Source organism: Lissotriton helveticus, chromosome 8 (assembly GCF_964261635.1).
Source record: "Lissotriton helveticus chromosome 8, aLisHel1.1, whole genome shotgun sequence".
In the NCBI taxonomy this organism is placed as follows: Eukaryota; Metazoa; Chordata; class Amphibia; order Caudata; family Salamandridae; genus Lissotriton; species Lissotriton helveticus.
This window is the reverse complement of record NC_136069.1, coordinates 755,884,599-755,908,667: the sequence shown is the minus strand read 5'-3', so window position 1 is coordinate 755,908,667 and position 24,069 is coordinate 755,884,599.

The following is a 24,069-nucleotide window of genomic DNA, read 5'->3' as shown; positions in this document are numbered from 1 at the left end:
ATATCTTTCAAAAATGGATTCTTAAACTTAATTAAGAAAATAATCGGAAAGAAGGGAAAGGGTGGGAAAAACAAGATTCACAGGACTAAGCTATCATGGATGATACAGCTATCAAGAATTGACTAAGATATTTTGTCAGTTCTCAGTTATGTTTATACTCTTAAATGGGCTATGGGCGCTTTTTCTTTTCTTTTTGTATGAGAATAATACAGAGGGATGGGGTTCCAGGAGAATCCTCTCTGACTGGCTGCCATTCAAGCAGCAGCAGAAGATAGAGGGAGGCTTCCGGGTAGGTACAGGGGGGAGGGATCCATGGGGCCTCCAGGTAGGCTATGGGGTAGAGTTGAGGGTGGAAGGGGTGGGTGGGATTGTTGGCAAGGGTGGGTTAAAAAATGGGGGAAAAAATTATATTGCAAGAAAGAATTTTGGTACAGACAAAAGTAAGATATGCTCTATTATTAAAGACGTTATTCAGAGGAAAATCAAATGTATAAAAAGCAGAAATGTCTAAAATTAGACTACTAGTTTGGAATGTTGCTGGTCTCAATAGCAAGCAGAAAAGGAAATTAGTACAAGAGGAAGTAGACATGTATAAACCACATTTTGCGCTTATGACAGAAACACACATTAGCTATCAAGACAGAAAACTGCTATCTCAAATAGGGTATGAGTTGGTGGTATGTACAACTTTGGGCGCCTCCATTAGGGGGGTGGCCATTCTAAAACAGAAACGATTGGGGGTTGATATTCTTAAAACTGCTTCGGATACACGGGGGAGGTGGGCAATTGCTCAGATTCAAACTGATCTTAAGAAAATTGTTATGTGTGTAGTATATGGGCCTAATATAGATGATCCTAAGGTGTATGAGCAGCTAAGCATTGAGTTATTAGAGTGGGAGGGAGAGGTGTTGGTCATGGGGGACTTTAATTGCGTTATTGATTATAAAATAGATTCTACGGGACATGGCACTCCTACTAGAATGCGTAAGGTTAGATCTGCAATTTTGGAACTTGGCAGACTGCTTAACCTGAAGGATGTATGGCGCTCTAAATACCCTAATATAGTCAAGTCAAGTCAAGTCAAAGAATTTATATAGCGCACCTCATACCCAGAGGGTCTCAAGGCGCTTAGGGAGGGGAGGAGGATTACTTGTCAAATATCCATGTTTTAAGTTGCTTTCTGAATGTTAGGTGGTTCTGGGTAAGGCGAAGGTAGGTGGGAAGTGAGTTCCATGTTTTAGCTGCCAGGTAAGAGAAGGATCTACCTCCCATGGTGGTCTTGTTGATACGAGGTACAGTGGCGAGGGCTTGGTTTGAAGATCGTAGTTGGCGGGAGGGGGTGTAAAAGGAAAGTCGTGAGTTGAGGCATTCTGGTCCGATTTCGTAGAGTGCTTTGTGTGCGTGGGTTAGAAGCCGGAAAGTGATCCTCTTATTGACGGGTAGCCAGTGGAGGTTTTTCAGGTGACCAGAGATGTGTTCGTTACGCGGGATGTCTAATATGAGCCTGGCTGAAGCGTTCTGGATGCGTTGGAGTTTTTTCTGGAGTTTAGCGGTAGTACCTGCGTAGAGGGTGTTTCCGTAGTCCAATCGGCTCGTGACCAGGGCATGGGTGACTGTTTTTCTGGTTTCGGTGGGGATCCAGCGAAATGTTTTTTTGAGCATGCGAAGAATGTTGAAGCAGGATGAGGAGACGGCGTTGACTTGTCTGTTCATTGAAAGTGAAGAATCCAGGATAACACCTAGGTTCCGTGCGTGGTCTGTCGGGGTGGGTGCTTTTCCAAGGGCTTCCGGCCACCAGGAGTCGTCCCATGCAGAGGGGGAGGTACCTAAGATGAGGACTTCTGTTTTGTCTGAGTTCAGTTTCAGACGGCTGTGTTTCATCCATTCGGCAACTTCTTTCATTCCTTCGTGTAGGTTAGTTTTGGCGGTGCTGGGGTCATTGGTGAGTGAAAGGATCAGTTGAGTGTCATCCGCGTAGGAGATGATGTTGAGATTGTGTTGGCGTGCGATGGCCGCGAGGGGGCTCATGTATACGTTGAAGAGGGTGGGACTGAGTGAGGATCCTTGTGGTACGCCGCAGATGACTTCAGTGGCCTCGGACTTGAAAGGTGGAAGGCGGACTCTCTGGGTTCTTCCTGTGAGGAACGAGGTGATCCATTCAAGTGCTTTTCCTTGTATTCCGATGTTTCTGAGGCGTTGTAAAAGGGTGCTGTGGCAGACTGTGTCGAAGGCTGCAGAGAGGTCGAGGAGGATGAGGGCGACTGTGTCTCCATTGTCCAGTAGAGTTCGAATGTCGTCTGTTGCTGCGATGAGGGCGGTCTCAGTGCTGTGTTTTGCTCGGAAGCCAGACTGTGAGGAGTCGAGGGATTTATTGGCTTCGAGGAAAGCGGCGAGCTGGTTGTTGACAGCTTTCTCGATGACTTTGGCCGGGAAAGGAAGGAGCGAGATGGGGCGGTAATTTTTGAGTTCGGTGGGGTCCGCTGTGGGTTTTTTCAGAAGGGCGCTGAGTTCAGCGTGTTTCCAGCTTTCCGGGAAGGTGGCGGAGTTGAAGGAGCAGTTGATGACGTCTCGGAGGTGCGGTGCTATGACGGAGTCTGCTTTGTTGAAGATGTGGTGAGGACATGGGTCTGTATATATAGCGGTAAAAATACATATTATTCGGCGCCTCATAGATCCTGTTCTAGAATCGACATGGTCTGGGCATCTGACCAAATAGCTGGCAATTGCAATATTGAATTGTGTCCGAAGATAACATCTGACCATAACCCGATATTATTCGAATTTGAAATTAGTAATCAGAGGCGGGACACACGACATTTCACATTTCCTAGATACTTAGTTATAGACTCTTGTTTTGTGTCATCATTAAAAGAACACATTAAGGAATTTATTGAGCTTAATTTGAACTCAGCTACGATTAATGCAGTTTGGGATTCTTGCAAATGTAGCATAAGGGGTTTTGTTCAGCAATATATTTTTGGAAAAAACGCTGAAAACCGTAGAGCTACTAAGGTAATCACCTCTAATATACTGCAAGTTGAACAGAAATTAGTAGAAGCAACCTTACAAGCTAAAACAAATATTGGTGAGTTAAGATTAGAGCTGCTAAAATTACAATCATCTATTAAAAAGATCTTAAGAGAGAGATACAGCGCTAAAATCCATAAGTACAAATTGGCTCAATATGAAGGGGGCGACAGGATTGGTAAAGTACTTGCATATAAAGTAGCCGACAAGAAAGCAAGAACTAAGATTCATATTATTAAGGGCCCAGACTTATGCAAATATGACCAGCCAGAACAGATTTTAAATCAGTTTGTCAACTATTATCGTAATTTGTATACCCCAGACAATGTCCCGACTAAGAATGTAATATTACAATACCTTAATGAACATCTACCCACACAAAGAGATATAGATATGGAAGCTATCCAACAACTTAGTTTAAAAATTACATTAACCGAAATAAACACGGCAATTCTAGCTTTACCCTCGGGGAAAGCTGCTGGAGAGGATTGTCTACCTATGGAACTATATAAAACATGTGCACAGGAATTATTGCCTCTTTTAGAATCTGTCATCGACTCTATCGCTAAGTCTGGGAAGGCCCCCACTTCGTGGAAAATAGCTAAAATAGTTTTCTTTCTTAAAAAGAACAAGCCCCCAGAGGAATGTGGCTCGTACCGGCCGATTTCCTTGTTAAACTCGGATGCAAAAATCTTTTCTAAAATTTTGGCAAATCGCCTAGCCCCCATCATGCCCAATTTGGTTAACATTAAGCAACATGGATTTGTGATGGGGAGAGATACTACGGCTCATGTGAACACTGCAATTACTGCTTTTGATGTAGCCTCAACTACTCTCACCCCACTGGGAATGGTCATGTTAGATGCGGAAGAAGCATTTGATCGAGTGGGGTGGGAGTACTTGTGGGAGGTGCTAAAGAAGATTGGCATCAAGGGCCAATATTTAGGCTGGGTATGCTCACTGTATGACAATCCGTTGGCTAAGATCAGCTATGGGGGAAGGGAATCAGCGAACTTTTTGATAAAGAGGGGAACTAGGCAAGGTTGCCCTCTGTCCCCTCTGCTTTTTGCCCTATCTTTGGACCCATTTTTAAATGCACTGTCTTCCCAAGCTAATATTATCCCAACACAGCATGGCGGGGAGAGTCTAAAAATAACTGCTTTCGCAGATGATATTGCGGTGTTTACTACAGACTTAGTAAGAGCTATCCCAGAAATAGTTAAAGAAGCTGCACTGTTTGGTAATGTATCAGGATACAAACTAAATGTGAGTAAGACGCAGGTCATTACTAACTATAAACCGTTGGACACGATTCCTGGTATATGCCAAAGTGCGACGTATTTAGGTATTAAGTTAGCAGCTAGTACAGATAAGATATTAATTATGAACTATGAATCTTTGTTAAAGGAAATTGCTTTAACTTTGAAAAAATGGCACAAGATCCCGATTAGCTTAGTGGGGCGCATAAACCTAGTAAAAATGAAGATTTTGCCCAAAGTACTATATTTATTCAGATCCATCCCCTTACAACCTAGTAAAATTTTCTTTGAAAAACTTGAAGGTATTTGCAGTAGCTTCTTGTGGGGCTACAAAAAAGCACGTAGGTCAATAAAACTTTTGGAGTTACCAATAGAAAAGGGGGATTAGCATTTCCAAATTTTAGGTTATACTTTTTTGCTACCTTCTTCCGGAGCATACGTAGCTTGATGAAAAACGAAAGCTCGCTTTTCTATCATCAATACATGTTGGGACCTGACTGCAACCAATTTTTCTTTCGTTTACACGATCCTAACTACTACAAAAGAGTAAAATTTAAGACAGCTAGACAAATTAAAAAAATTTGGGATGAAGTTATGATTACTGACAAAATCTCTTTCTTTAATGCTGAGCTTCGATTATGGGGCAATCCAGGTTTACCTGATATTTTTTCGGATGGGGCAGGAAATCTTTGGGCTAGACACGGTATTAGTACTTTGGATGACTTGTACGGTCCGAATGGGCTTATGGATTTCGACACATTAAAACTCATTTATGAACTAAATAATGATATGTATTTTAAATACATTCAAATACGAGATTATTTGCACTGTAAAATGAAAATAGCTGAAGTGGCCCGGTAGGAAACATTAAAATGTTTATATTCAGATAAAACAAAATCACTTATCAGCTTGGGCTATGGACATTTAATACTAGGCAAAATTGACGATACTGTGAAAATAGCAGCTACATGGTCATCAAGGCTGGAAATGAATATTAACCCGACACAGATATCTTTTTCACTATGCCATATAAACTCAATAGTCCAGTCTTCTAATCTGAGGCTACAGCTGTATAGAACTATAACGCAGCTATATTATACTCCTCAAAGAATTTCTAGCTGGGCACTGGGGGCCCGTTCTAACGACAGAACAAAATGCCCGAAATGTGATATGGATGCTGCAGGGATAGAACATATGCTTTTTTCGTGCCCGGTGTTATCTTCATATTGGAAGGGGATAATGGATGTTCTAGCTAGTAAACAAATTACTACTCCAACTCTTACAGCACAATTGGTTTTACTTGATATCCAGGATGTCAACTGTCAATATAAAGACTTAATAACCATAGTATTTGCATGTGCTAGGTTAGTTATAGCAAGATCATGGATATCAAAAGAACCTCCGAATGTTATCGAATGGTGGACCGTGATAAATGAAATAAATGTAATGGAACTTTCGTTAGCCAAACTCAGAGGTCTCAAGGCTTTGAAAAAGAAGGAAAAAATTTGGCGAAACTTTTTTGACCTGTAAAAATCTTTTACTTACTGAGGCCAGTAAAATTTGTGTTTATTTCTCTTGTAAATTTATACTTTCTCTTTGAATATGTAACTGTTGATCCTCTTTCTCTGATGTTCATTATTGGTTTAATTGAATTTTTTTCTTTTTGTCTGTTTATTTTATGTTACGTAAGTTGTACTAAGTTGTCTCTCTTGCAATAATAAAAATTTAGAAAAAAAAAAAAGAAGCTGATATCAACAAACAATTTGTTTTGAAAATGTTGCAAAGATTCGTCAATCGGAGCCAAAGCTATTGGGAATAGAATGTTGCGATTTTTCTATGGTAACTAGGTCCTAACAATAACTACCTACTGGTGACTGCCAGTAGGTAATATATATATATATGTATATATCTCCAAATATACTCCTTCCCATTCAGCCAGTCTTCAGAGGGCAGAAAGAAATAGCGTGGACCACCGTGGCTCGTCAACTGCAGCTTATTCAAACTCCCAGAATAGTGCAGCTGATATAGCGCGGGCTCACCTGCTCATTCACCATACTCATCTGGGCCCGTAAAACGTACACACTTTGAACAGGTAAACCTACGCAGAAATGTAAATTAACCATTTAGGACCCATACCATTTGTCTTACCAATCCTTGTCACCAGTCCCTAGGGTCCTAAGGGATCAAGGGTGTTAGCATAATAGGCAGTTAAATAAACATTTGCACTCATAAAATAACCACAGACTCGGGAAAGATTTAAACACTTTATATATGTAAATTCTTAAATGTCAGAGTCCATCCCAATTCAATCAAAGCTCGTTCAATAAGGAAAAAAATAATCAAAGCAAGATGATGTGAAAATATTATGAGACTTTCTTTAAGCATTGAAACATAGGAAAGGTAAGAAAAGGGAAACAGTATAATGACATACCCACACAATTGTATAATTACCTAGAATGGTGTGAGGACCTAGCCTGGCCACGGGCTGGGTTAAAGGACTGGACTCCCAATAGTTCAGGTGCCAACAGGACAGGACAGGTGCAGAATAGAATCAGGGTAAGTACAAACCAAATTGGATCAGGACAGGACCACCGCAGGTCAGCACCGGCACCCACAGCTAAAGTGCAACGCCAGCGTCGCAACCCTTTCTGCAGCTAACAGTCGGACCCCGATTGGGTTATCGAGCCTCCTTCCCAGAACCACAATTGGGTTATTAAACTCCTTCACAGAAACCCAATTGGGTTTTCGAATCTTCTGACAGAATGCTCCGCCAGCACCTCTGTTCTCGATCGCCTATTGAGTGCATTGGGTCAGTGACAGGTCAGCTATCCGGACAAGTCGGACAAACTAGCTGGCTAAGCCTACCTTAGATATAACATTTTCCAGGGCAGTGTACCACCCCCCAATGTTGCAAATGTGTGTATTCCCTCAATTTGATTTTTCAAAAGACGAGGATAGGTCATCACACCATACCAGTTATGAAGTCACTTGATTCAATAATGCAAATTATCTTTCCCGCCCATAACTTTATTTTCCCATGCACTTTCATTCCACCCGACAATGAATGTTTCAATAACAAATACATTGTATGTAAAATGTTCAATTCAGCTTCCTCTCGAGAGGTCGAAGGGTGAGTTTCCCAGGTGCATCTTCAGGCAAGACAGTCACTGACACAGGTTCAATGCCATGACTTGAGCTCTTCTACGCAGTCGCAGGATTGCAAGATGGAGTGCAGCAAGATTACATCAGGCCCAAATACGAGCTTATAGTAAAGTCAAAGAGAAACAGTTTTAGAACAAAGAAGAAATTAATGCACTGTATACCACTTATCTCTACTCTATTCCTATTACTTTATTTTAACTACAGCATTAGGAATTAAGCAGAACGAACAATTTAATAAAAGCAGCAATGCAAGAGTTAGCATGTGAAAACATAGAGCAGCCATCTTTAGTACTAGTGCGCAGAAGCAAAGATTTCCCACCAAAGCAGAGAATACGTCATGTCACGTGAGTGTGACAGACACATGCGCAGAAAATTTCCCACATTGCGGTGGCCATTTTAGGACACTCGGGTTATGGTTAGTAGAAAGCACATTGAAAAGCTTCCCCTAGATACTAGAAATGTCATGTGGTGCATTATTGGTAAGACGAAACATGTTTATTAGTGCATTACGTTTTATTAAGAGAGGGCTGAGTCCGAGCAAGTCTCTTTACGAGTGAAACCTTGCTCCATCAATATCCTCTTTAATGATATTTTATATCATCACAAATTACAGAAACAGATGCCAACCTCTCAACATTTACTCATTTCTATTTCTTCAAACACTCTTTTAGGTTTTTCCCCTTATTCATGTGGAAGCTTTTCATCGTCTTATACAAATCCCCATTTAATTCTTCAAGCTCAATTTCACTGACGTTTCTTTTCTTCCCTTTCTTATTTACTGTATATGTCTTTTTATGTTTGAGACATTTGCAACAAATCATTATCCCTAAAATCAGTAGGGCTACTCCCACCATTGGCATCAGTATTCTACCTACTAAACTTTTTCCTACGTTAGAGAACCAACTACCTATTGAAGAGAGACCACTAATTAGTGGTTTCAGTTCTTCTCTCGAATGTGTAATATTTATTGCATATTTTCTAATTTCAACACTTTTATCTGGAATGTAAGTGCAACAATGTTGCGTCTTCAGCATTCTACAGACTCTGCCGTCTTTTGCCAATAATATATCAAGAGCAAGTCAATTTTGTAAAAACCATTGATCTTACCGCAACTAGTTCGGTATTGATCATTAGAAATCCACTAGCAGTGTCAGTCGATAAGCGATCCACCACTGTTGACAATTTGCCAATTCTTTGAGTGTTCAGAACCACTCCCACTGAAGGTATTATTGCACTAAATATGTCACCTACAATTTCAGCAAATGATGCTCTTTTACTACGAGTTAATCCATTAGTTTCTTCATTGCTTCCAGTGATTTTCTCTATGTGGTACACCTTTGGGAATACTATTCCAAAATAGCAACTCCCATACCAATGATTAGGTAATTTAAAATAGGCCTTGTTCCCATAAATATAATACATTCCAGGGAATACTGGTTCAGTTCCATCTTTGAAACCCCAAATTATGTTCACATTCACTGGAACCAATGAATATATTATTATAATAGTCTGTTTTCTCTCTATGGAGACAGAGTTTCCCTTTCTTTTCTAAATCCAGCAACATAGCTGCTTGAGTCTTGCCATTAGAGGTAAACTCTTTATTTTCAGCCCATTTAGGAATCTTTTGTTTATGATCAGATGCTTTCTTATAGAAATCCTGTCTCCTTTTCTCAACTAAATCTAAAAACATCTTTTCTTTCTCTTGTAATATGCATGTTAGATTATCTTTGTGAGCCTTAGCTATATCTATTGATCTTACTGTTAGAAAATAATCACCCATGAAGTTTATAGAGTCTCTAGTACTAGAAATACGATTTAAATTTCTACGTAAAGGAACTTCAGAAAAGATTACATCAAAATTGGAATAATAATGCTGCAATTTTCCAGTTTTATAAAATAAACTAGCTAAAATGTTTTTTTTTTTTAAATCTTTTTTTTATTTGCAAGTTAATGAGAGGGACATAACAAGATTCATAAAATAAAATACAAAGTGTAAATTGCACGATCTTCACAATAACTGATTTCGATTTTCCATTTGGAACACATTTCAGAAAAAAAGAAAAAGTATATCGATACATCTATGACACAGACATTTAAACATTTAAACGTTTAAACAGACCCGGGTCCATCGATAAAATCGCCCCATATCTTTTCAAATCTTTTTCGTGAGCGAGTTCCTCTGAGATAGGCTAACCCCAGTTCCATAGAGTGGATTTCGTTGACTAATGACCACCATTCCCAAATGTTGGGAGGCTTTGGACAAATCCAAGTTCTAGCCAATGTAAGTTTGGCACAGGACATAAGGATTGTTATCAGAGCGGGTTGAGATAGAATGGTAGGATATAGATCAAGTAATACAATTGATGCGGTAAGCGTGGGCAAAAATATCTTTTTGATTTTTAAAATTTTAATTAGTTCCCCCCAAAAATCCTTTAGCATTGGACAAGAGAACAGCATATGTTCTAGATCTGCTGCATAAGCAAGGCACTTGGGACATTTAGTGCGATCCCCTTGAGTGTTGTTAGGGGCCCACTTTGAGATCTTTTCCGGTGTATAGTATAACATACAAACTGTGCGAAACTGTTGTAATCTTAAACTAGATGAACGTACAGCATTATTGATGTTAGCTAAAGAGCCTCTGATTTGCTTAGACGTTATATTTAAACCAGTGTTACTGCTCCATTTTTTATCTAATTGTAGACAGTCATCGATTTTAACAGCACAAAAATGTTTGTATGCCTCGCTTATCACTGATTTGTTTTTGGTAGAGTATAGACAGTTCCAAATGTCAGAATCTAAGATATTAAATAACTGTTTCTTTCTAACTAAGAAATCATGTATTTGTATGTATTTAAACCTCATGTTTTACGTCAAATTGTAAAAAATTTATAAGGTATGGAAATCTAAAAACCCTTGTGCCCCATATAGATCCCCCAGAGTATTGATACCATGGGTTGACCATCTATTGGTCATTCCATCGTTGAATATCCCCGGGAGGCCAGGATTGTCCCAGAGTTGTAGTTTCGGGTGGTAAAAAGACGTTTTGCAGTAAGCCAGGATGTTATTCCATATCCTGATAATATCTTTGGCGGTCTTAAATGTAACCCTTTTAAAATAATTAGGGTCGTTAACTCGTTGTAAAAACATATTAGATTCAGATTTTAACATAAATACATGAAAGAAAAGAGTGTCTTCCCTGTGTAGTAGAGATCGAAGGCGCCTAATAAACGACGACCAAAAGTATAGTTTTAAGTCTGGAAAATTTAAACCGCCTTTGTTTGTGTTGTTTTTGAGGAGCTTCAGCGATCTTCTGGCTTTTTTGTATCCCCATATGAAACTACTAAAAATCCCGTCAAGCTGTTTGAAGAAAGTATTATTTAGAGCAGATGGGATGGAGTGAAATAAATATAAAAATTTAGAGAGTATCTTCATTTTAATAAGATTGATTCTGCCAATTAAGTTCAAAGGTAATCTGTGCCATTTTTTTAATGTGACGATGGTATATTTAATTAATTCGTTGTAGTTGAGATTATTTATTTCTCGTATTTTCGATGTAATTTTAACGCCTAATTAAGTAGCGGTCTTACATATCTCAGGGACTTTTGTTGTTGGTGAGTAGTTAGCTATGATTTGTGTCTTATTTGTATTTAATTTGTACCCGGATACTTTGCCAAATTTGAGAGCCTCTATATTAATTCCTTCTAAAGTCTGTATAATGTCAGAAGAATATACAGCAATGTCGTCAGCATATGCTGTTATTTTTAACACCTGTTCATTAGATTTAAACGGTATAATTTTGGGTTGTGTTTGAAGGGAGTGTAAAAATGGTTCAAGTGATAGGGCAAATAATAACGGTGATAAGGGACAGCCTTGACGGGTGCCCCGCAGTATCAGAAAATCTGTAGAGGTCAGACCCCCATAACTAATGCATGCAGAAGGATTGTCATATAGTGCTTTTATCCACTTTAGAAAATATCCGTTAAACCCCATTTTGGTCATAACGTGCCATAAGTAGTCCCACCCCACCCGGTCAAAAGCCTTCTCAGCATTCAGTAATATCATACCAAGTGGGGTGGACTCAGTCTCAGCCACATCAAATGCTGTAATAGCCATATTGACGTGTATGGTAGTATCCCGCCCAGTAACAAACCCGTGTTGTTGGGGGTTAACCATTTTAGGCATAAGGGGAGCTAATCTGGTAGCTAGAATTTTTGAAATTTTTTTTGCGTCTGTATTAATCAGAGAAATGGGTCTATATGACCCTCTTTCCTGTTTTGGTTTGCCTTTTTTAAGAAAGAATGTTATTTTGGCTCTATTCCATGATTTGGGTGCCTTAATGGTTTCCCCAATCGATTGCATTACCCGTAATAACAGATGTGCAAGTTCCTCTAGACAGATTTTATAGATCTCTAGCGGGATTGTGTTTTCTCCTGAAGCCTTTTCAGAGGGTAGAGAGGTAATAGCTTGACGTAGTTCTTGCCCAGTGATGTTTTCCGACATAAGATCTGATTCTGATTGGCTAAGTGAAACTAAAGGAAGCTCATCTAAGTAGTTCTGTATTGCTATTTCATTTGAAGTGGATTCTGGAGTATATAAGGTCCTATAAAATTCTGCAAATTGTTCTAGAATGTCATAAGGTTGATCATGTAGTAAATTGTCAGAGCCCCGAATGCTAGCGATTATAGTACTGGCTCTATCTTCCGCTGCTTTGTACGCCAAGATTTTCCCGATTTTATCCCCACCCTCATATTGTTCTATCTTATATTTGTGAAGGTTAGTACTATTTTTTTTGATAAATTTAGCTTTTATTTCTGATTTCAACTGGTTTAGTTTGAGGCCTATTTCTACAACCGTTGGCAGATTAAGACGTAGTGCGGTTGACAACAATGCTTCTTGAGCCGAAATATTCGAGGTCAGAGATTGATTAAGTTTTTGGCGTTCGAAATTTTGTCTGATCACATATCCTTGCGTAAACCCCCTAATACTTGCCTTGCAGGCATCCCAAACTATATTACATATGGCAGAGTCTTGGTTGGTTTCTATAAATTCGATGAGGTGAATTTTTAGCTGTGAGATATAAACGTGGTCTGTTATTAGATGTCTAGGAAAATAAAATAATCTGGGGCGGATGTTTCTATGTGAAATGTCAAAAGTTAGTATTATAGGATTGTGGTCAGAAGAGATTCTAGGACAGACCTCCATTAGGCAAGTGTTTAAAAAGTTTGTGTTAGCGAAAGCCATATCCAACCGGGAGCAGAGTTTATGGGGTGCAGAATAATATGTATAGCCTGGAGAGTTTGAGTGTAAATATCGCCATGCATCTTTTATGTTATGAGTGCGGCATAGATCTAAGATTGACGCTCTAGTTTTGCGCATCCGCTGGAAGCTCCCTGGCCTGGTAGTGTCTATTTGGTAATCCATAAACAGTTAAAATCCCCCATTATGATAAGCTCCCCATCCCAACCCAACAAATTTATATTCAAATCATCAAAAAACTTAGGTTCATCTTGGTTTGGAGCGAAAATCGCACAAATAACATATTTATGATTTTCGATATCCATTTGAACTATTACCCATCTGCCATCTTTATCATAAGAAGTTTGTAAAGTTTCAACTTTAAATCGTTTGTCTTTAAGAATCGCGACCCCTCTTATTGATACCCCAAATGTAGTACAACTGACAGTGTCATATCCTAGTTGACGTAGTATTTTTTTATCTTTGCCAGCTAGGTGTGTTTCAGAGAGTAATATAAGATGAGGGCTATATATTCTTATTTCTTCGGACACCAGACGTGCTTATTTTTACTGTTTAGCCCCGCCACATTCCAGGCCAGGCATTTTATTCTATGCATTGTAAATAAAAACAACCATCATAGTAGTATTCCAAATGATATTTCCTAGTTTCAAAATCGTGCATAAGTAAATATTTATTTATATTTTCATCATTTTTTATCAGTCTCCCTCTTAGTTCGCAAACATGTTTTTCCAGTTTTTTTTTGCCCCCACCCCTCGGAGAGTCGAAGGATCCCACCCACCGCCCCCCTGTCACCCACCCACAACGGGAAGGGACCACCCTTCAGGTTCTACTGCCGTTGGAGAGGCAGCTTCTGCAGCTGTCTACCTGAAGAATCCTACCACCACCCCCACCGAGTAACTTTGCATCTCGAAAAGTTATTCTCTTTGACTTTGGCCTATTTGAATCAGCATAATCAGAACAAGAAAAGCATAACAATCTTAACTAAATAATAAGGTCTCTATAGTTTTAGCTTTTGCTTTAGCTTTTACTTAGTCCAGAGAGATAATGTTCAGCTTCTTTAGGATCATTGAAGAAGTGAGTGCGCCCACCTTTCATAACTTTCAACTGCGCTGGTTCTTGAAGAAAAGCTTGGCCCCCCATAGATTTAATTGGATCTATCAATTTACGCAGTTCCCAGCGTCTGTCCATTGTGGCTTTGCTGAGGTCAGACCTGACAAATAAAGACAAATTCCCTATTGCTATGGGAGTGTTAGGGCGCGCTTTCTGCCATATGGCCTGTCTCAGCAAGAAGTTGCCAAAGAAAATAATAAAAGGACAAGGAAATTTGCTTTCTTTTTTTTTGAATTAGGGGTAAACGGTGTGCTCGTTGGATTTGGGAATCCCAGTCCCAATCAGCTAAGTCCGGGAAAGCCTTTTGCAGTAAACCTACAAGAAAAGCTCTCGGGCCTGATCCCTCTGATCCTTCCGGCACCCCAAAAAGTCTCAGGTTTGATCTCCTCTGTCTATTTTCTAAATCCTCGACTTTAAGTTGGAGTGCGATTATCTGGGTATCATGTTGATTTACCACTGAGTGTGTACGGGTTGTTGTTTCCTCTATGCCTACTACTCTGTGCTGGAGCTCTTCAATGTCTTGTGAGACCCCACAAAATTTGGAGGTTAGATCAGATAGGGCAGATTGAAGTTTGTTATTATCTTCGCGTACTTGCAAGTAGTGCTCTTGCGCTTCAGTGCGCTGGTTAGTTAATATTTGGAGTATTGTATCGAGCTGAGTAGAATTAGGTTCTTGTTTATCCTCCCCTTCTGGGTTCGGAGATGAGATATTATTATTCCTGACCGTCGGAGGAGAAGAAGAGGATAATAGAGTGTTCGTATTTGAAGCAGATAAGGCGGTAGATATAGCTGGAGTACTATCATCAACAATTGGATCTGTAATGTTATCTTTCTTCTCTCCATCTGTAGCTGGCAGTTTTAAGTTGGTTAGTATCGTGGAGTCACCAGCTGAGGTTACTGAGGTATGTTGTAGCATAGATGTAGACATATTTTGTTCCAGTGTGACCTTGGTAGTTACATTGACTGGTTCACTTATAATACTGTTATCTGGAAGAACTAGGCCACTTGACAGACTGGAATTTGTATCAGGGTCCGTGGGGCTTGTTCCAGATAACCTTAATGTCATATTTTTAACCAGACCTTTAGCCTCAATCCATTTTCTAAGAGGGCTTTTATCGACCAGAATTTTCTTAGCGGACGCTATATTGTTGATAACAGTTCGATTTAAGGTAGTGCTAACTTTCCCCCACTTTTTGGTCTTAAATTTGCCTTTTGTTTTACGTCTTCTGGTCGCCAAAGATTTTGTTACATTTTCAGATGGGTCAGCTGATTCTTCTTCTCCTGTCTCATTTTCATATTCGTCATGAGAGCCTAGGTCTGCATTCGCTTCGCCTGTCACCACTGTCGAATTGGGTTCCTTTTGTTGTGACCTTGTACTGTCGTGTCCGGCATCAGCAAAGTCAATTATATGTAGGGTTTCCGAAGTTACTGGTAGTTCAATAGGTTGTATGGCTTGAAAGTTAGATGCCTCATCAGTAATTTGTGCAATTGAATTGGCATTCTTCCTTATAGTCTCCTTTAATGCTTTATTTCTTTCTGTCTCTTGATTTTTAGATAATGTATCACTTGATCCATTGATTATTTCAGTAACTTCCGGGGTTAGTTTTCCAAACATATTGGAGAGACTACTTGGGCTTGCAGGGTTGTTAGTATCATTAGGAACATCGTTTTTAGACCCAAAGTCCCCCGCCCCCGTCTTAATTTTTTGCTTAGCAGCATTTTTTACGATTTTTTTTAACGAGGAAATGCTCAAGTCAGTTACATCAGATTGTTTTAAGGGACAGCATGAAGGCTTGGGACAGCATGAAGGCTTACCGGGAGCTGTTTTTCCAATGTTCTTATCAGCCGGTGCCTCGGTCGTAGAGGAAGACTCCTTGAGGCCGTAGGGCGCTGTCTCTCCCCCTTGAAGCCTCAAAGACTGATGATGCAGCAGTGCCCATGGGTTTAGTCGTTTGGTCCGTGGCTCCGTTTGTCAGCAGCGAATTGGGCGCTGGAGGCACCGAAACCGAAGCCACCCCTGGTGCAGCTGCTGCTGTGGCCCCTGCCCCCGCTCCCACAGCTGTTGGAATCGCCGCCGCGTCTGCCAGACTCGTTGCGCTTGAACTCCCCGTGCTAACATCCGTGGTGGGGGGAGCAGTGGTGGCCTTAGTGTTCCGCGTGACTCGCGGCGGATTCTTAGGAGACATAGCGCGCAGCCACCAGGTGCGAGCAGGTTGAAGACCTTTCCAGCCAACCTCCGATCCATAGAGCAGGCTGCGGATCCGTGCAACCGAGCGTCCAACGGTCCTGGAGAGACTAGGAAGCCAAAGCATCAGCGGGGGTCGGTGAGCGAGTTTACTTTTTTAGAAGCAGACTTATTATCCGAATATGTTGTATACTAAAGTCCGGTTTTAAAGTTTTTTATTCATGCTTCATGCTCCATTGAATCGAGAAGAGACAGCCGTTCCTCGGTCTCATTCGGAGGGGGTGAGGAGCTCCAGGACTAGCTGCCGTCGGCTCGCGTCCTCACTCCACCATCTTGGATCACGAACTAGCTAAAATGTTACACGAAATACCATATGGCAGAGGTAAGTGATGATAAGTGATCCCTGCATCAACGGATGTGGGCAACTTCATGCACACATAGCAATCACTGATTTCCATAGCTTCTACATAATGTACTAACAATTTAGCAAATACATTCAAATGAGTTCTATTTCTAGCTCTTTTATAATGTAAATCTCCCTCATTTGGTGATTCTAAAACTATCCAGCTTGCTTAAAACTAACTTCTTTCTCATGTGTATGTGTATCAATTTTCTTAGGTGAATCAACTTGGTCAGGTATGTTAGTGTTATTCTGCATTTCTTTGCTCATCAAGTAAGGTATAGCTAATGTCAACCCAAACCATACTATAACTACTATTACTATACTATGTGTGCATATTCTACAACATGTCTTTAGACAATTTCTTATCGGTCTTCCGATAACATTATAATCAGCCATTTCTGACTAAGGAAAAAATGTTATCCCCTCTTTGTAACTTTTCCACAGACTTTAACCTGTGATTTTTTTTTCTTAAGTTGGTCTCACTTCTTCGTCACTCTGATCAACATTCAGTACGTCATCACTCAGTTCTAGATTTTTGAAATCTTCAAGTTGACGTAGGTTCACTCAGGTCCTTTAAACTTGTTATTCAGTCTTTTCAAATGTGGACTTCTCCTTCTTGGTTGCTCTGTGGATGGTCCAGCTTGGCTTGATATTTTATTTACTTGCTCTGGTTCTTCATTTATTGGTTTAAGGCAACATTTCAATCTTTTGACAAACCTAGGCCACTTATCTCCCTTTCTGAGTCTTTTAACTGGCACTGTGCTTTGGCATTCTTCAGATGTTCTTTTATTTTCATTCAATTGTGGCACTACTTGTTCTTTGTCAACTTCTGAATTCCTCTCTATCTGACTTGGTCCAGGGCTTATTTTTGCTTCTTCTTCTGCCTGGATACTAATCTTGCCTTGTTCAGGATTTTGCTGTATTTGACTTTGACTTTGAGTTTGACTTTGTTCGTCTTCTTCCTGAACACACTTTTTTACACCTATCTGGTCCTGCTCAGGTCTTTGGATTTCTTGATTGTCTTCTGCCTGAGCTTTTGCCCTAATACCTATCTGTCCCTCCTCAGACTCAGGAGTTCTAGCTGGAGTTTCAAATGTCTGAGTATATCGATCTTTCCTCCTCAGAATTACTATTGGCTTGGATTTCTGTAATCTGGTACATTCTTCTATTCCTGACTCATCCTCACTATCACTCTGTCTATCTAAATAGGTTTGACTTCTGGTTCTCACAAACTCTGCAGGTATGTTGACTACTGGAATCCATTCATCCTGACTGGTGCTCGGTTGTTCCTCATCAACTACTCTGGGACCAACTTCTTGAGACCCCTCAGCTGCACAACCTTCAGCTCCTACGTCATCAGGTTCAGTCACTCTCTTGATATGACTCGCGTGGACCCAGTTTGGAATTCTCCTGCACTTTACATCTGTGGTGGTAACCAATATCACTTGATGTTGCTCTCCCCACCTTGGTGCTAAACAAGATTCTCGAGTATGTTCCTTTATCACTACCCAGTCACCTGGATTCAGATCATGTGCTGGTTGATTGTCTGGTGATAGCGTCTTCCCCAACCTGGTGAGAGATAGAACGCTCTCGGTCAGCCAGTTCTTTGCAGTACTCGAGTACTAAATCATCAGATATATTTATCAGCTTGTGTCTTGGTACCCATGTTTGCCTCATTGCTCTTCCCATGAATATTTCCTCGGGACTCAGACCTGTGTTTCTGTCTGGGATGCTTCTGAGTCCCATCAGAACAAGAGGTAAAGCATCAGGCCATTCCAATCGGGTAGATTTATACATCTTTCCCAATTGTGACTTGATTGTGCCATTCAGTTGTTCTACCACTCCAGAAGCCTCTGGGCGGTATGCACAGTGCAGCCTTTGCTCAATTTGGAATGCTTCACAGATCAGATGAATTATTTCATTATTAAAATGAGACCCTCGGTCTGACTCAATTGTGACTGGAAAACTGAAACGTGGTATGAGTTCCCTCAGTAGTAGTTTAGCTACAGTGATGCTATCATTCCTGCAGGTAGGGTAGGCTTCCACCCATTTTGAAAACAGGCAGAAAATGACAAGGACGTACTTCAGTCCTCGGCAAGGGGGTAACTGGATGAAATCAATCTGGAGTCGTATGAAGGGACCTTCAGCCTTTCCAATCTTTCCTGGCAATACTACAGTTCTCTTACCAGGATTCATTCATTGGCAGGTTATATACCTCTGGCAAAGACTCTCTGCTACATTCCTGAATCTCGCGTTGAACCGACTCTGTCTGAACAATCGATTCATCGCATCCCGACCTATGTGTGAACTTCCATGATACATCCTAGCCATAGGAGCAAGCATACAATCTGGTAACACAGGTCTCCCATCAAGGTAAACAATAACACCACCCTCAACCCTTCTCTGACATCCTATTTTCTACTACTCTTCTTTTTCCTTCATTTCTGCCTCATTTTGAAAATCTCTCACTTCCTCCCATGTTTTCACTCTTTCAAGCAACATAAGTTGGCAGCTGTTTCCATATACATCGATTTTCTTATTTATTGCCATCTTATGTTTGGGACAATGCTGGGCTAGTTGGTCAGCATATCGGTTACCTGCTGTCACTTTGTCATTTCCAGATTGGTGAGCACCACATTTGACCACAGCCACTTCTTTTGGTAATTGAATTGCTTCTAGCAAGTCCTTTACATAATGTCGATTTTTAATAGGAGTACCGGAGGAAGTCAGAAACTCCCTTTGGATCCAAAGTTGGCCAAAGTCATGCACAACTCCGTAACCATACTGACTATCAGTGTATATTGTCACTTTCCAATTTTTCCCAAATTTGCAGGCTCTTGTCAATGCAACTAATTTGGCTACTTGTGCAGACTTGACTCCAGGTAAGTAGGATGCTTTAACTGGACCCCACAAAATACACACAGCATATGCAGCACTTAATCCTCCTTCCTCATGCATATTCCATCCACAAATAGCTCATATTCTGAATTTAACAATCGCACTTCTTTTATGTCTGGACGGGGCTTTGTACTGTATTCTCTGAAGTCAATGCAATCATGCTTGATTTCCCCTTTCACCTCTTCAAAGTGTGAATCAGGTAACAGTGTGGCTGGATTTAAAACAGTGCATCTGGCAATGATCACATTCCCTGCACCTAGAAGGATTCGCTCATACCTAGTCAGCCGACTAGGAGTCAAATACTGAGTATGTGATCTGGTTAACAGAATCACCACTGAGTGTGGGACACACACAGTTACAGGGTGTCCCATAATGATGGATTCACTTTGCTCAAGACTCAGGCCAGTTGCAGCTACTGCTTTCAGACATCCTGGCAATGCAGATGCCACTGGATCTAGTGTGGATGAAAATATGTCACAAGACGTCTCATTAAACCATGAGTTTTGGTCAGAACAGATAATGCACAATTGTCACGTGCATCACAGAACAATGCAAATTCCTTTGAATAATCAGGCACCCCGGAAGCTGGAGCTGAGCAAAGACAGTCTCGCAGCTTCAAGAAGGCAGTCATGCTTTCATCATCCCACTCCACTGGGTCTTTTGCTCTTTTTGTTGTCATTTGTATCAGGGGTTTAGCTAGGACTGCAAACCCCACAATCCACTGCCTGCAGTAACCTACAACTCCAAGAAACATTCTGATTTCATTCTGTGTCTGAGGTAGATTCATGTTTCTGATTATTTTGAATCTTTCTGAGGTAACTCTTCTGACACCTCTTTCTATCTGGTGCCCCAGATACGTTACCGATGTGGTACAGAATTGTAACTTGTCAGGTGACACTTTATGCCCTCCTTCAGCCAAATGATTCAGTAATGCAATAGTATCAACAACACAGTCATTTCGAGTTTTAGATGCCACCAATAGGTCGTCTATATATTGCACCAGGTCAGACTGTCCAGGCGAAACCAAAGTTTCAAGACATTTTTTCAATATCTGATTAAAGATCAATGGACTCTCTGTGTACCCCTGAGGGACATGATTTCAAACGTAAACATGGTTGTCTAATTTGAACAAGAAAAGAAATTTGCTATCTGGATGTAATGGTATGGAGAAAAATGCATGGTACAAATCAATTACCGTGAACCATCCGGCTTCCCATGGCATTTGATACAGAATCACGGCAGGATTTGGCACAACTGGACAACATTGGACGACAATTTTATTAACTTTGCGGAGGTCTTGTACAACCCTATATTTTCACCTCGGTTTCTTTATACTAATTATAGGTGAAATAAACGGACTGCTTGTAATTTCTTTGTAAAATGCCTTGCTCAACCAAACACTTTATTTCTGCTGCTACACCTGCTTTTATTTCAGGGCTCATTTTGTATTTTCGAATATTTGGGTAAACTGCACCTTCTTTCACTATCACTTTTACTGGGTCAACATTTGCCAATATTCCTACATCTTTTCCAGTGAAATCCCACACTTCAGGATTCACCATATGCTGCAATTCTTTTGGGAGGTCTTCCACTAACATCTTTTTATTTTCAGGTTCTTGTTTGGCTAACATTAATTTATAAATTCCATCTTCATCTGGGGTTTGAATTTCAACACCACTTGGCGTACAAAAGATTGTGCAATTCATTTTACACAGTAAGTCCCTAACTAATAGGTTCACTGGACTGGAGTCGCACAATACAAACTTGTGCATTTCTTTAAAATAACCTATTCTGATTTTCATTGGTTCTGTAACAGGAGTACTAATTTGTTTATTAGAAACGCCCACTACTTGGATTGCTTCTCCCGAGAGGGGTAGGTTTGGTACGTCTGCTGTTCTTACAGTAGAACGGGTAGCACCAGTATCCAACAAAAAGGTAACATCACTTCCCTCAACTTTTCCCTCAATGTATGGACCTCACTGATCTACCGGCAAGATTGTGCCAAGCACGCACTCCTCGTCCTCCCCTCTCAGGCACCATCAGTAACTATCTACCTCAAAAAATGTGTCACTCAAAAGAAATAGTGATGTCACTGCTTCTCTCCTTCCACTTCCCTCCCAATTTGTGGTATTCACACTGTATTTTACTTGGCTCCCAGAATCTGGCATAGGTGCAAGTGGTAACTGATTACCTGTCGCTTTGGCTTCCTTGACACCCCATTCTGCGTCTGTAGATTCAAATTGTAATTTTGCACATTATTAATCAGCACAGCCTTACACTCATTTCTCCAAAGCCCCATTTTCCGCACCCATGACAATGAAACTTTTTCTTTGCCTCCTCTCTGTTCATTCTATTTTTCGGTTTAGCCCCATTTCTGTCTTCTTGATTCTGATTATTTTTCAATTGATTTAACTGTAGTTCCTGTTGCTCTGCTAATTTTACCTGTGCCCACATTACCTTTTCTTCCAAATTCATTCGTTTATTGTCAATTTCATCCCCACAATATTTTGCATACTTAAGTATTTCATCCACAGGCTTGGCCTGCCAGCAGATTTTATGATCTTTAAGCATTTGCAAAATTTCTGGCTTTAACCCTGACACAAATCGATAATCAAAATGTGTCATGTCTTTCGTATCAATACTTTCCAAACCACTGTACTACTTGAATACCTGTAAAAGGCGTTCATAATATGCATGTACTGATTCATCATTATTTTGGGTAGTTCTGTCTATTCTTGTCCAATCTGTTTCTTTTGGGGGTACCTTCTCTTTTAGGAAAGTTATGGCTTGATGATACTTTTTCATCACGTCATCTGATGGTGCTCCTGTCTTTGGGTCTCTTAGTTACTCGTCATTAGGCCAATCAATAGTAATTTTACCTTCGGTCCATAAATCTGCGGGTAATACAATGTCAAACAATCCATCTAAATCTTTCAACAACACTTTTGATACTTTTACAAATCTCTCGACCTGTCTTTACCACTCTACAGGTTTCTCTCTGAGTTTTGGGAAATCATTTGTAAATGATAAAATATCCTGTTGGGACCATGGGACATGTACATAACCTCCTCCTGGCACTTCTCTAATCGGGCATAACCTTTCCACTTTTTCTGGTTCTTTTAGTAAATATTCAGATGCAGTGCTTTTTCCCTGGGCTTCCTCCTTTTTCTTTATCCATCTTGCTTTCCATCTGTCTAAATCACCCCATTTTTGTAACAACAACAATTCTTTAATTTGCAATTTACATCCTGACACATACATGTTTTCTAAATCTTTATCAGAAAATTCAGCTCGGTAAGCTTTCTGTAACACTTTAGATTTACCAATGTCAATTCCCATGTCAGAAGCCAAACTCATTAACTTTTCATGAAATGTTTTAGTATTTCGAGTGATACTTCAACATATAAACAACAATTCATCTTCACTGAAAGTGTTTTACCTTTCCAATCCCACATTACGAGCAATCATTTCTTCTAATTCAACTCCTAATTTAAAAATATCCCATACCTTCGGCTGAGATTTTGGCTTTTCTATTTCTCTGGACCATCTCTCTATCTCTTCCGGGGAAACTACAGTAGCGCTTCTTGTTCATGTTTCCATTCGTACCTCTCTAGAGCTTCCCAAAGTGTTTTTCCTGATCGAGTCACCCACCGGTTCCCTTACAGGTAAATACATCAGGGAAATCACTGACTCGCATTCACTTGCTTGATCGTCAACTATCAATGGTTCCTTTCTAGATGTCACTGGAGTTTTAGGACACGACTGCTTTTCTCCATATAAAGGAACAACGGGACCTATGGTTACCGGAATGGTCAAGGGTTCAGGACTCGTATTCAACTGTGAAACTTTCTGAATTAATTCATTTCTCTGTTTATTTATTGCTTCTCGTTCCCTATCCTGTAATACTTTTTCTAATGAAGTTTCATGTACAACCTGGGGAACTAAAGGTGGTTTTAAGAATGGGGCACAAGGGATAACTTTACTTGCTTCTTCATGGTAAGGCGGCGGATTTTTCATTAATAAATCCTCCAAGTAATCGTCATCTGATTCACCACTATTCATTAAATTTCTCGGTTTCTCTGTACTCTTACTTCCTGACGGTTCTTCTGAGGTTAATACAGCATATAGTCCCTCTACTAACATAGACTGTTGCCATTTCTTCACTTTTTTATCTCTTGTTTCTTTAGGAAATCTGGGATGAAATTTACGCCAATGTCTGTTGCTTCTGGGTCTATCTCGCTCAAAAGCCTCAGTCTCCCATTCCTCTAATGCTTTGTACTGGGTTATTCTAGGTCTAGGATCTAGTTCATTCATGCGTGTTCTCAAATTGTACAAAATTCTACCATTAAAGGTACCATGTTCTGGAAAATGCCAAAACGCCATCATCTTTTCTGTCCTCCATCCAGTTTTCTAACCCCACACAAGTGTGATAGCCCCTTTCTACCATCATGTATGATGCGGGCGTATTGGTGGTGGAATAATAATCCCTTCTCTTGTTTTAATCATTTTATCTTTCTTAAAGAAATTCTTAATTTTCTTAAAAAGCTAAATTTTTCTCTCTCCTCCGTACATGATATGTGGTCTGCCTCTTATGTATTGTTCTTGCGCAAAACCTAAGTACCTCCTATCAGGTCTATTTCCTATAACTGTTGGATCTAAATGCCACATATACTGAGGATTTTGAGATGCAGCTACACTCAATTGTTTACTAAATGCTTCACCAATACCAGCGCAATTCTTATTTTCAAGAACCAATTAGTGATTTGAAT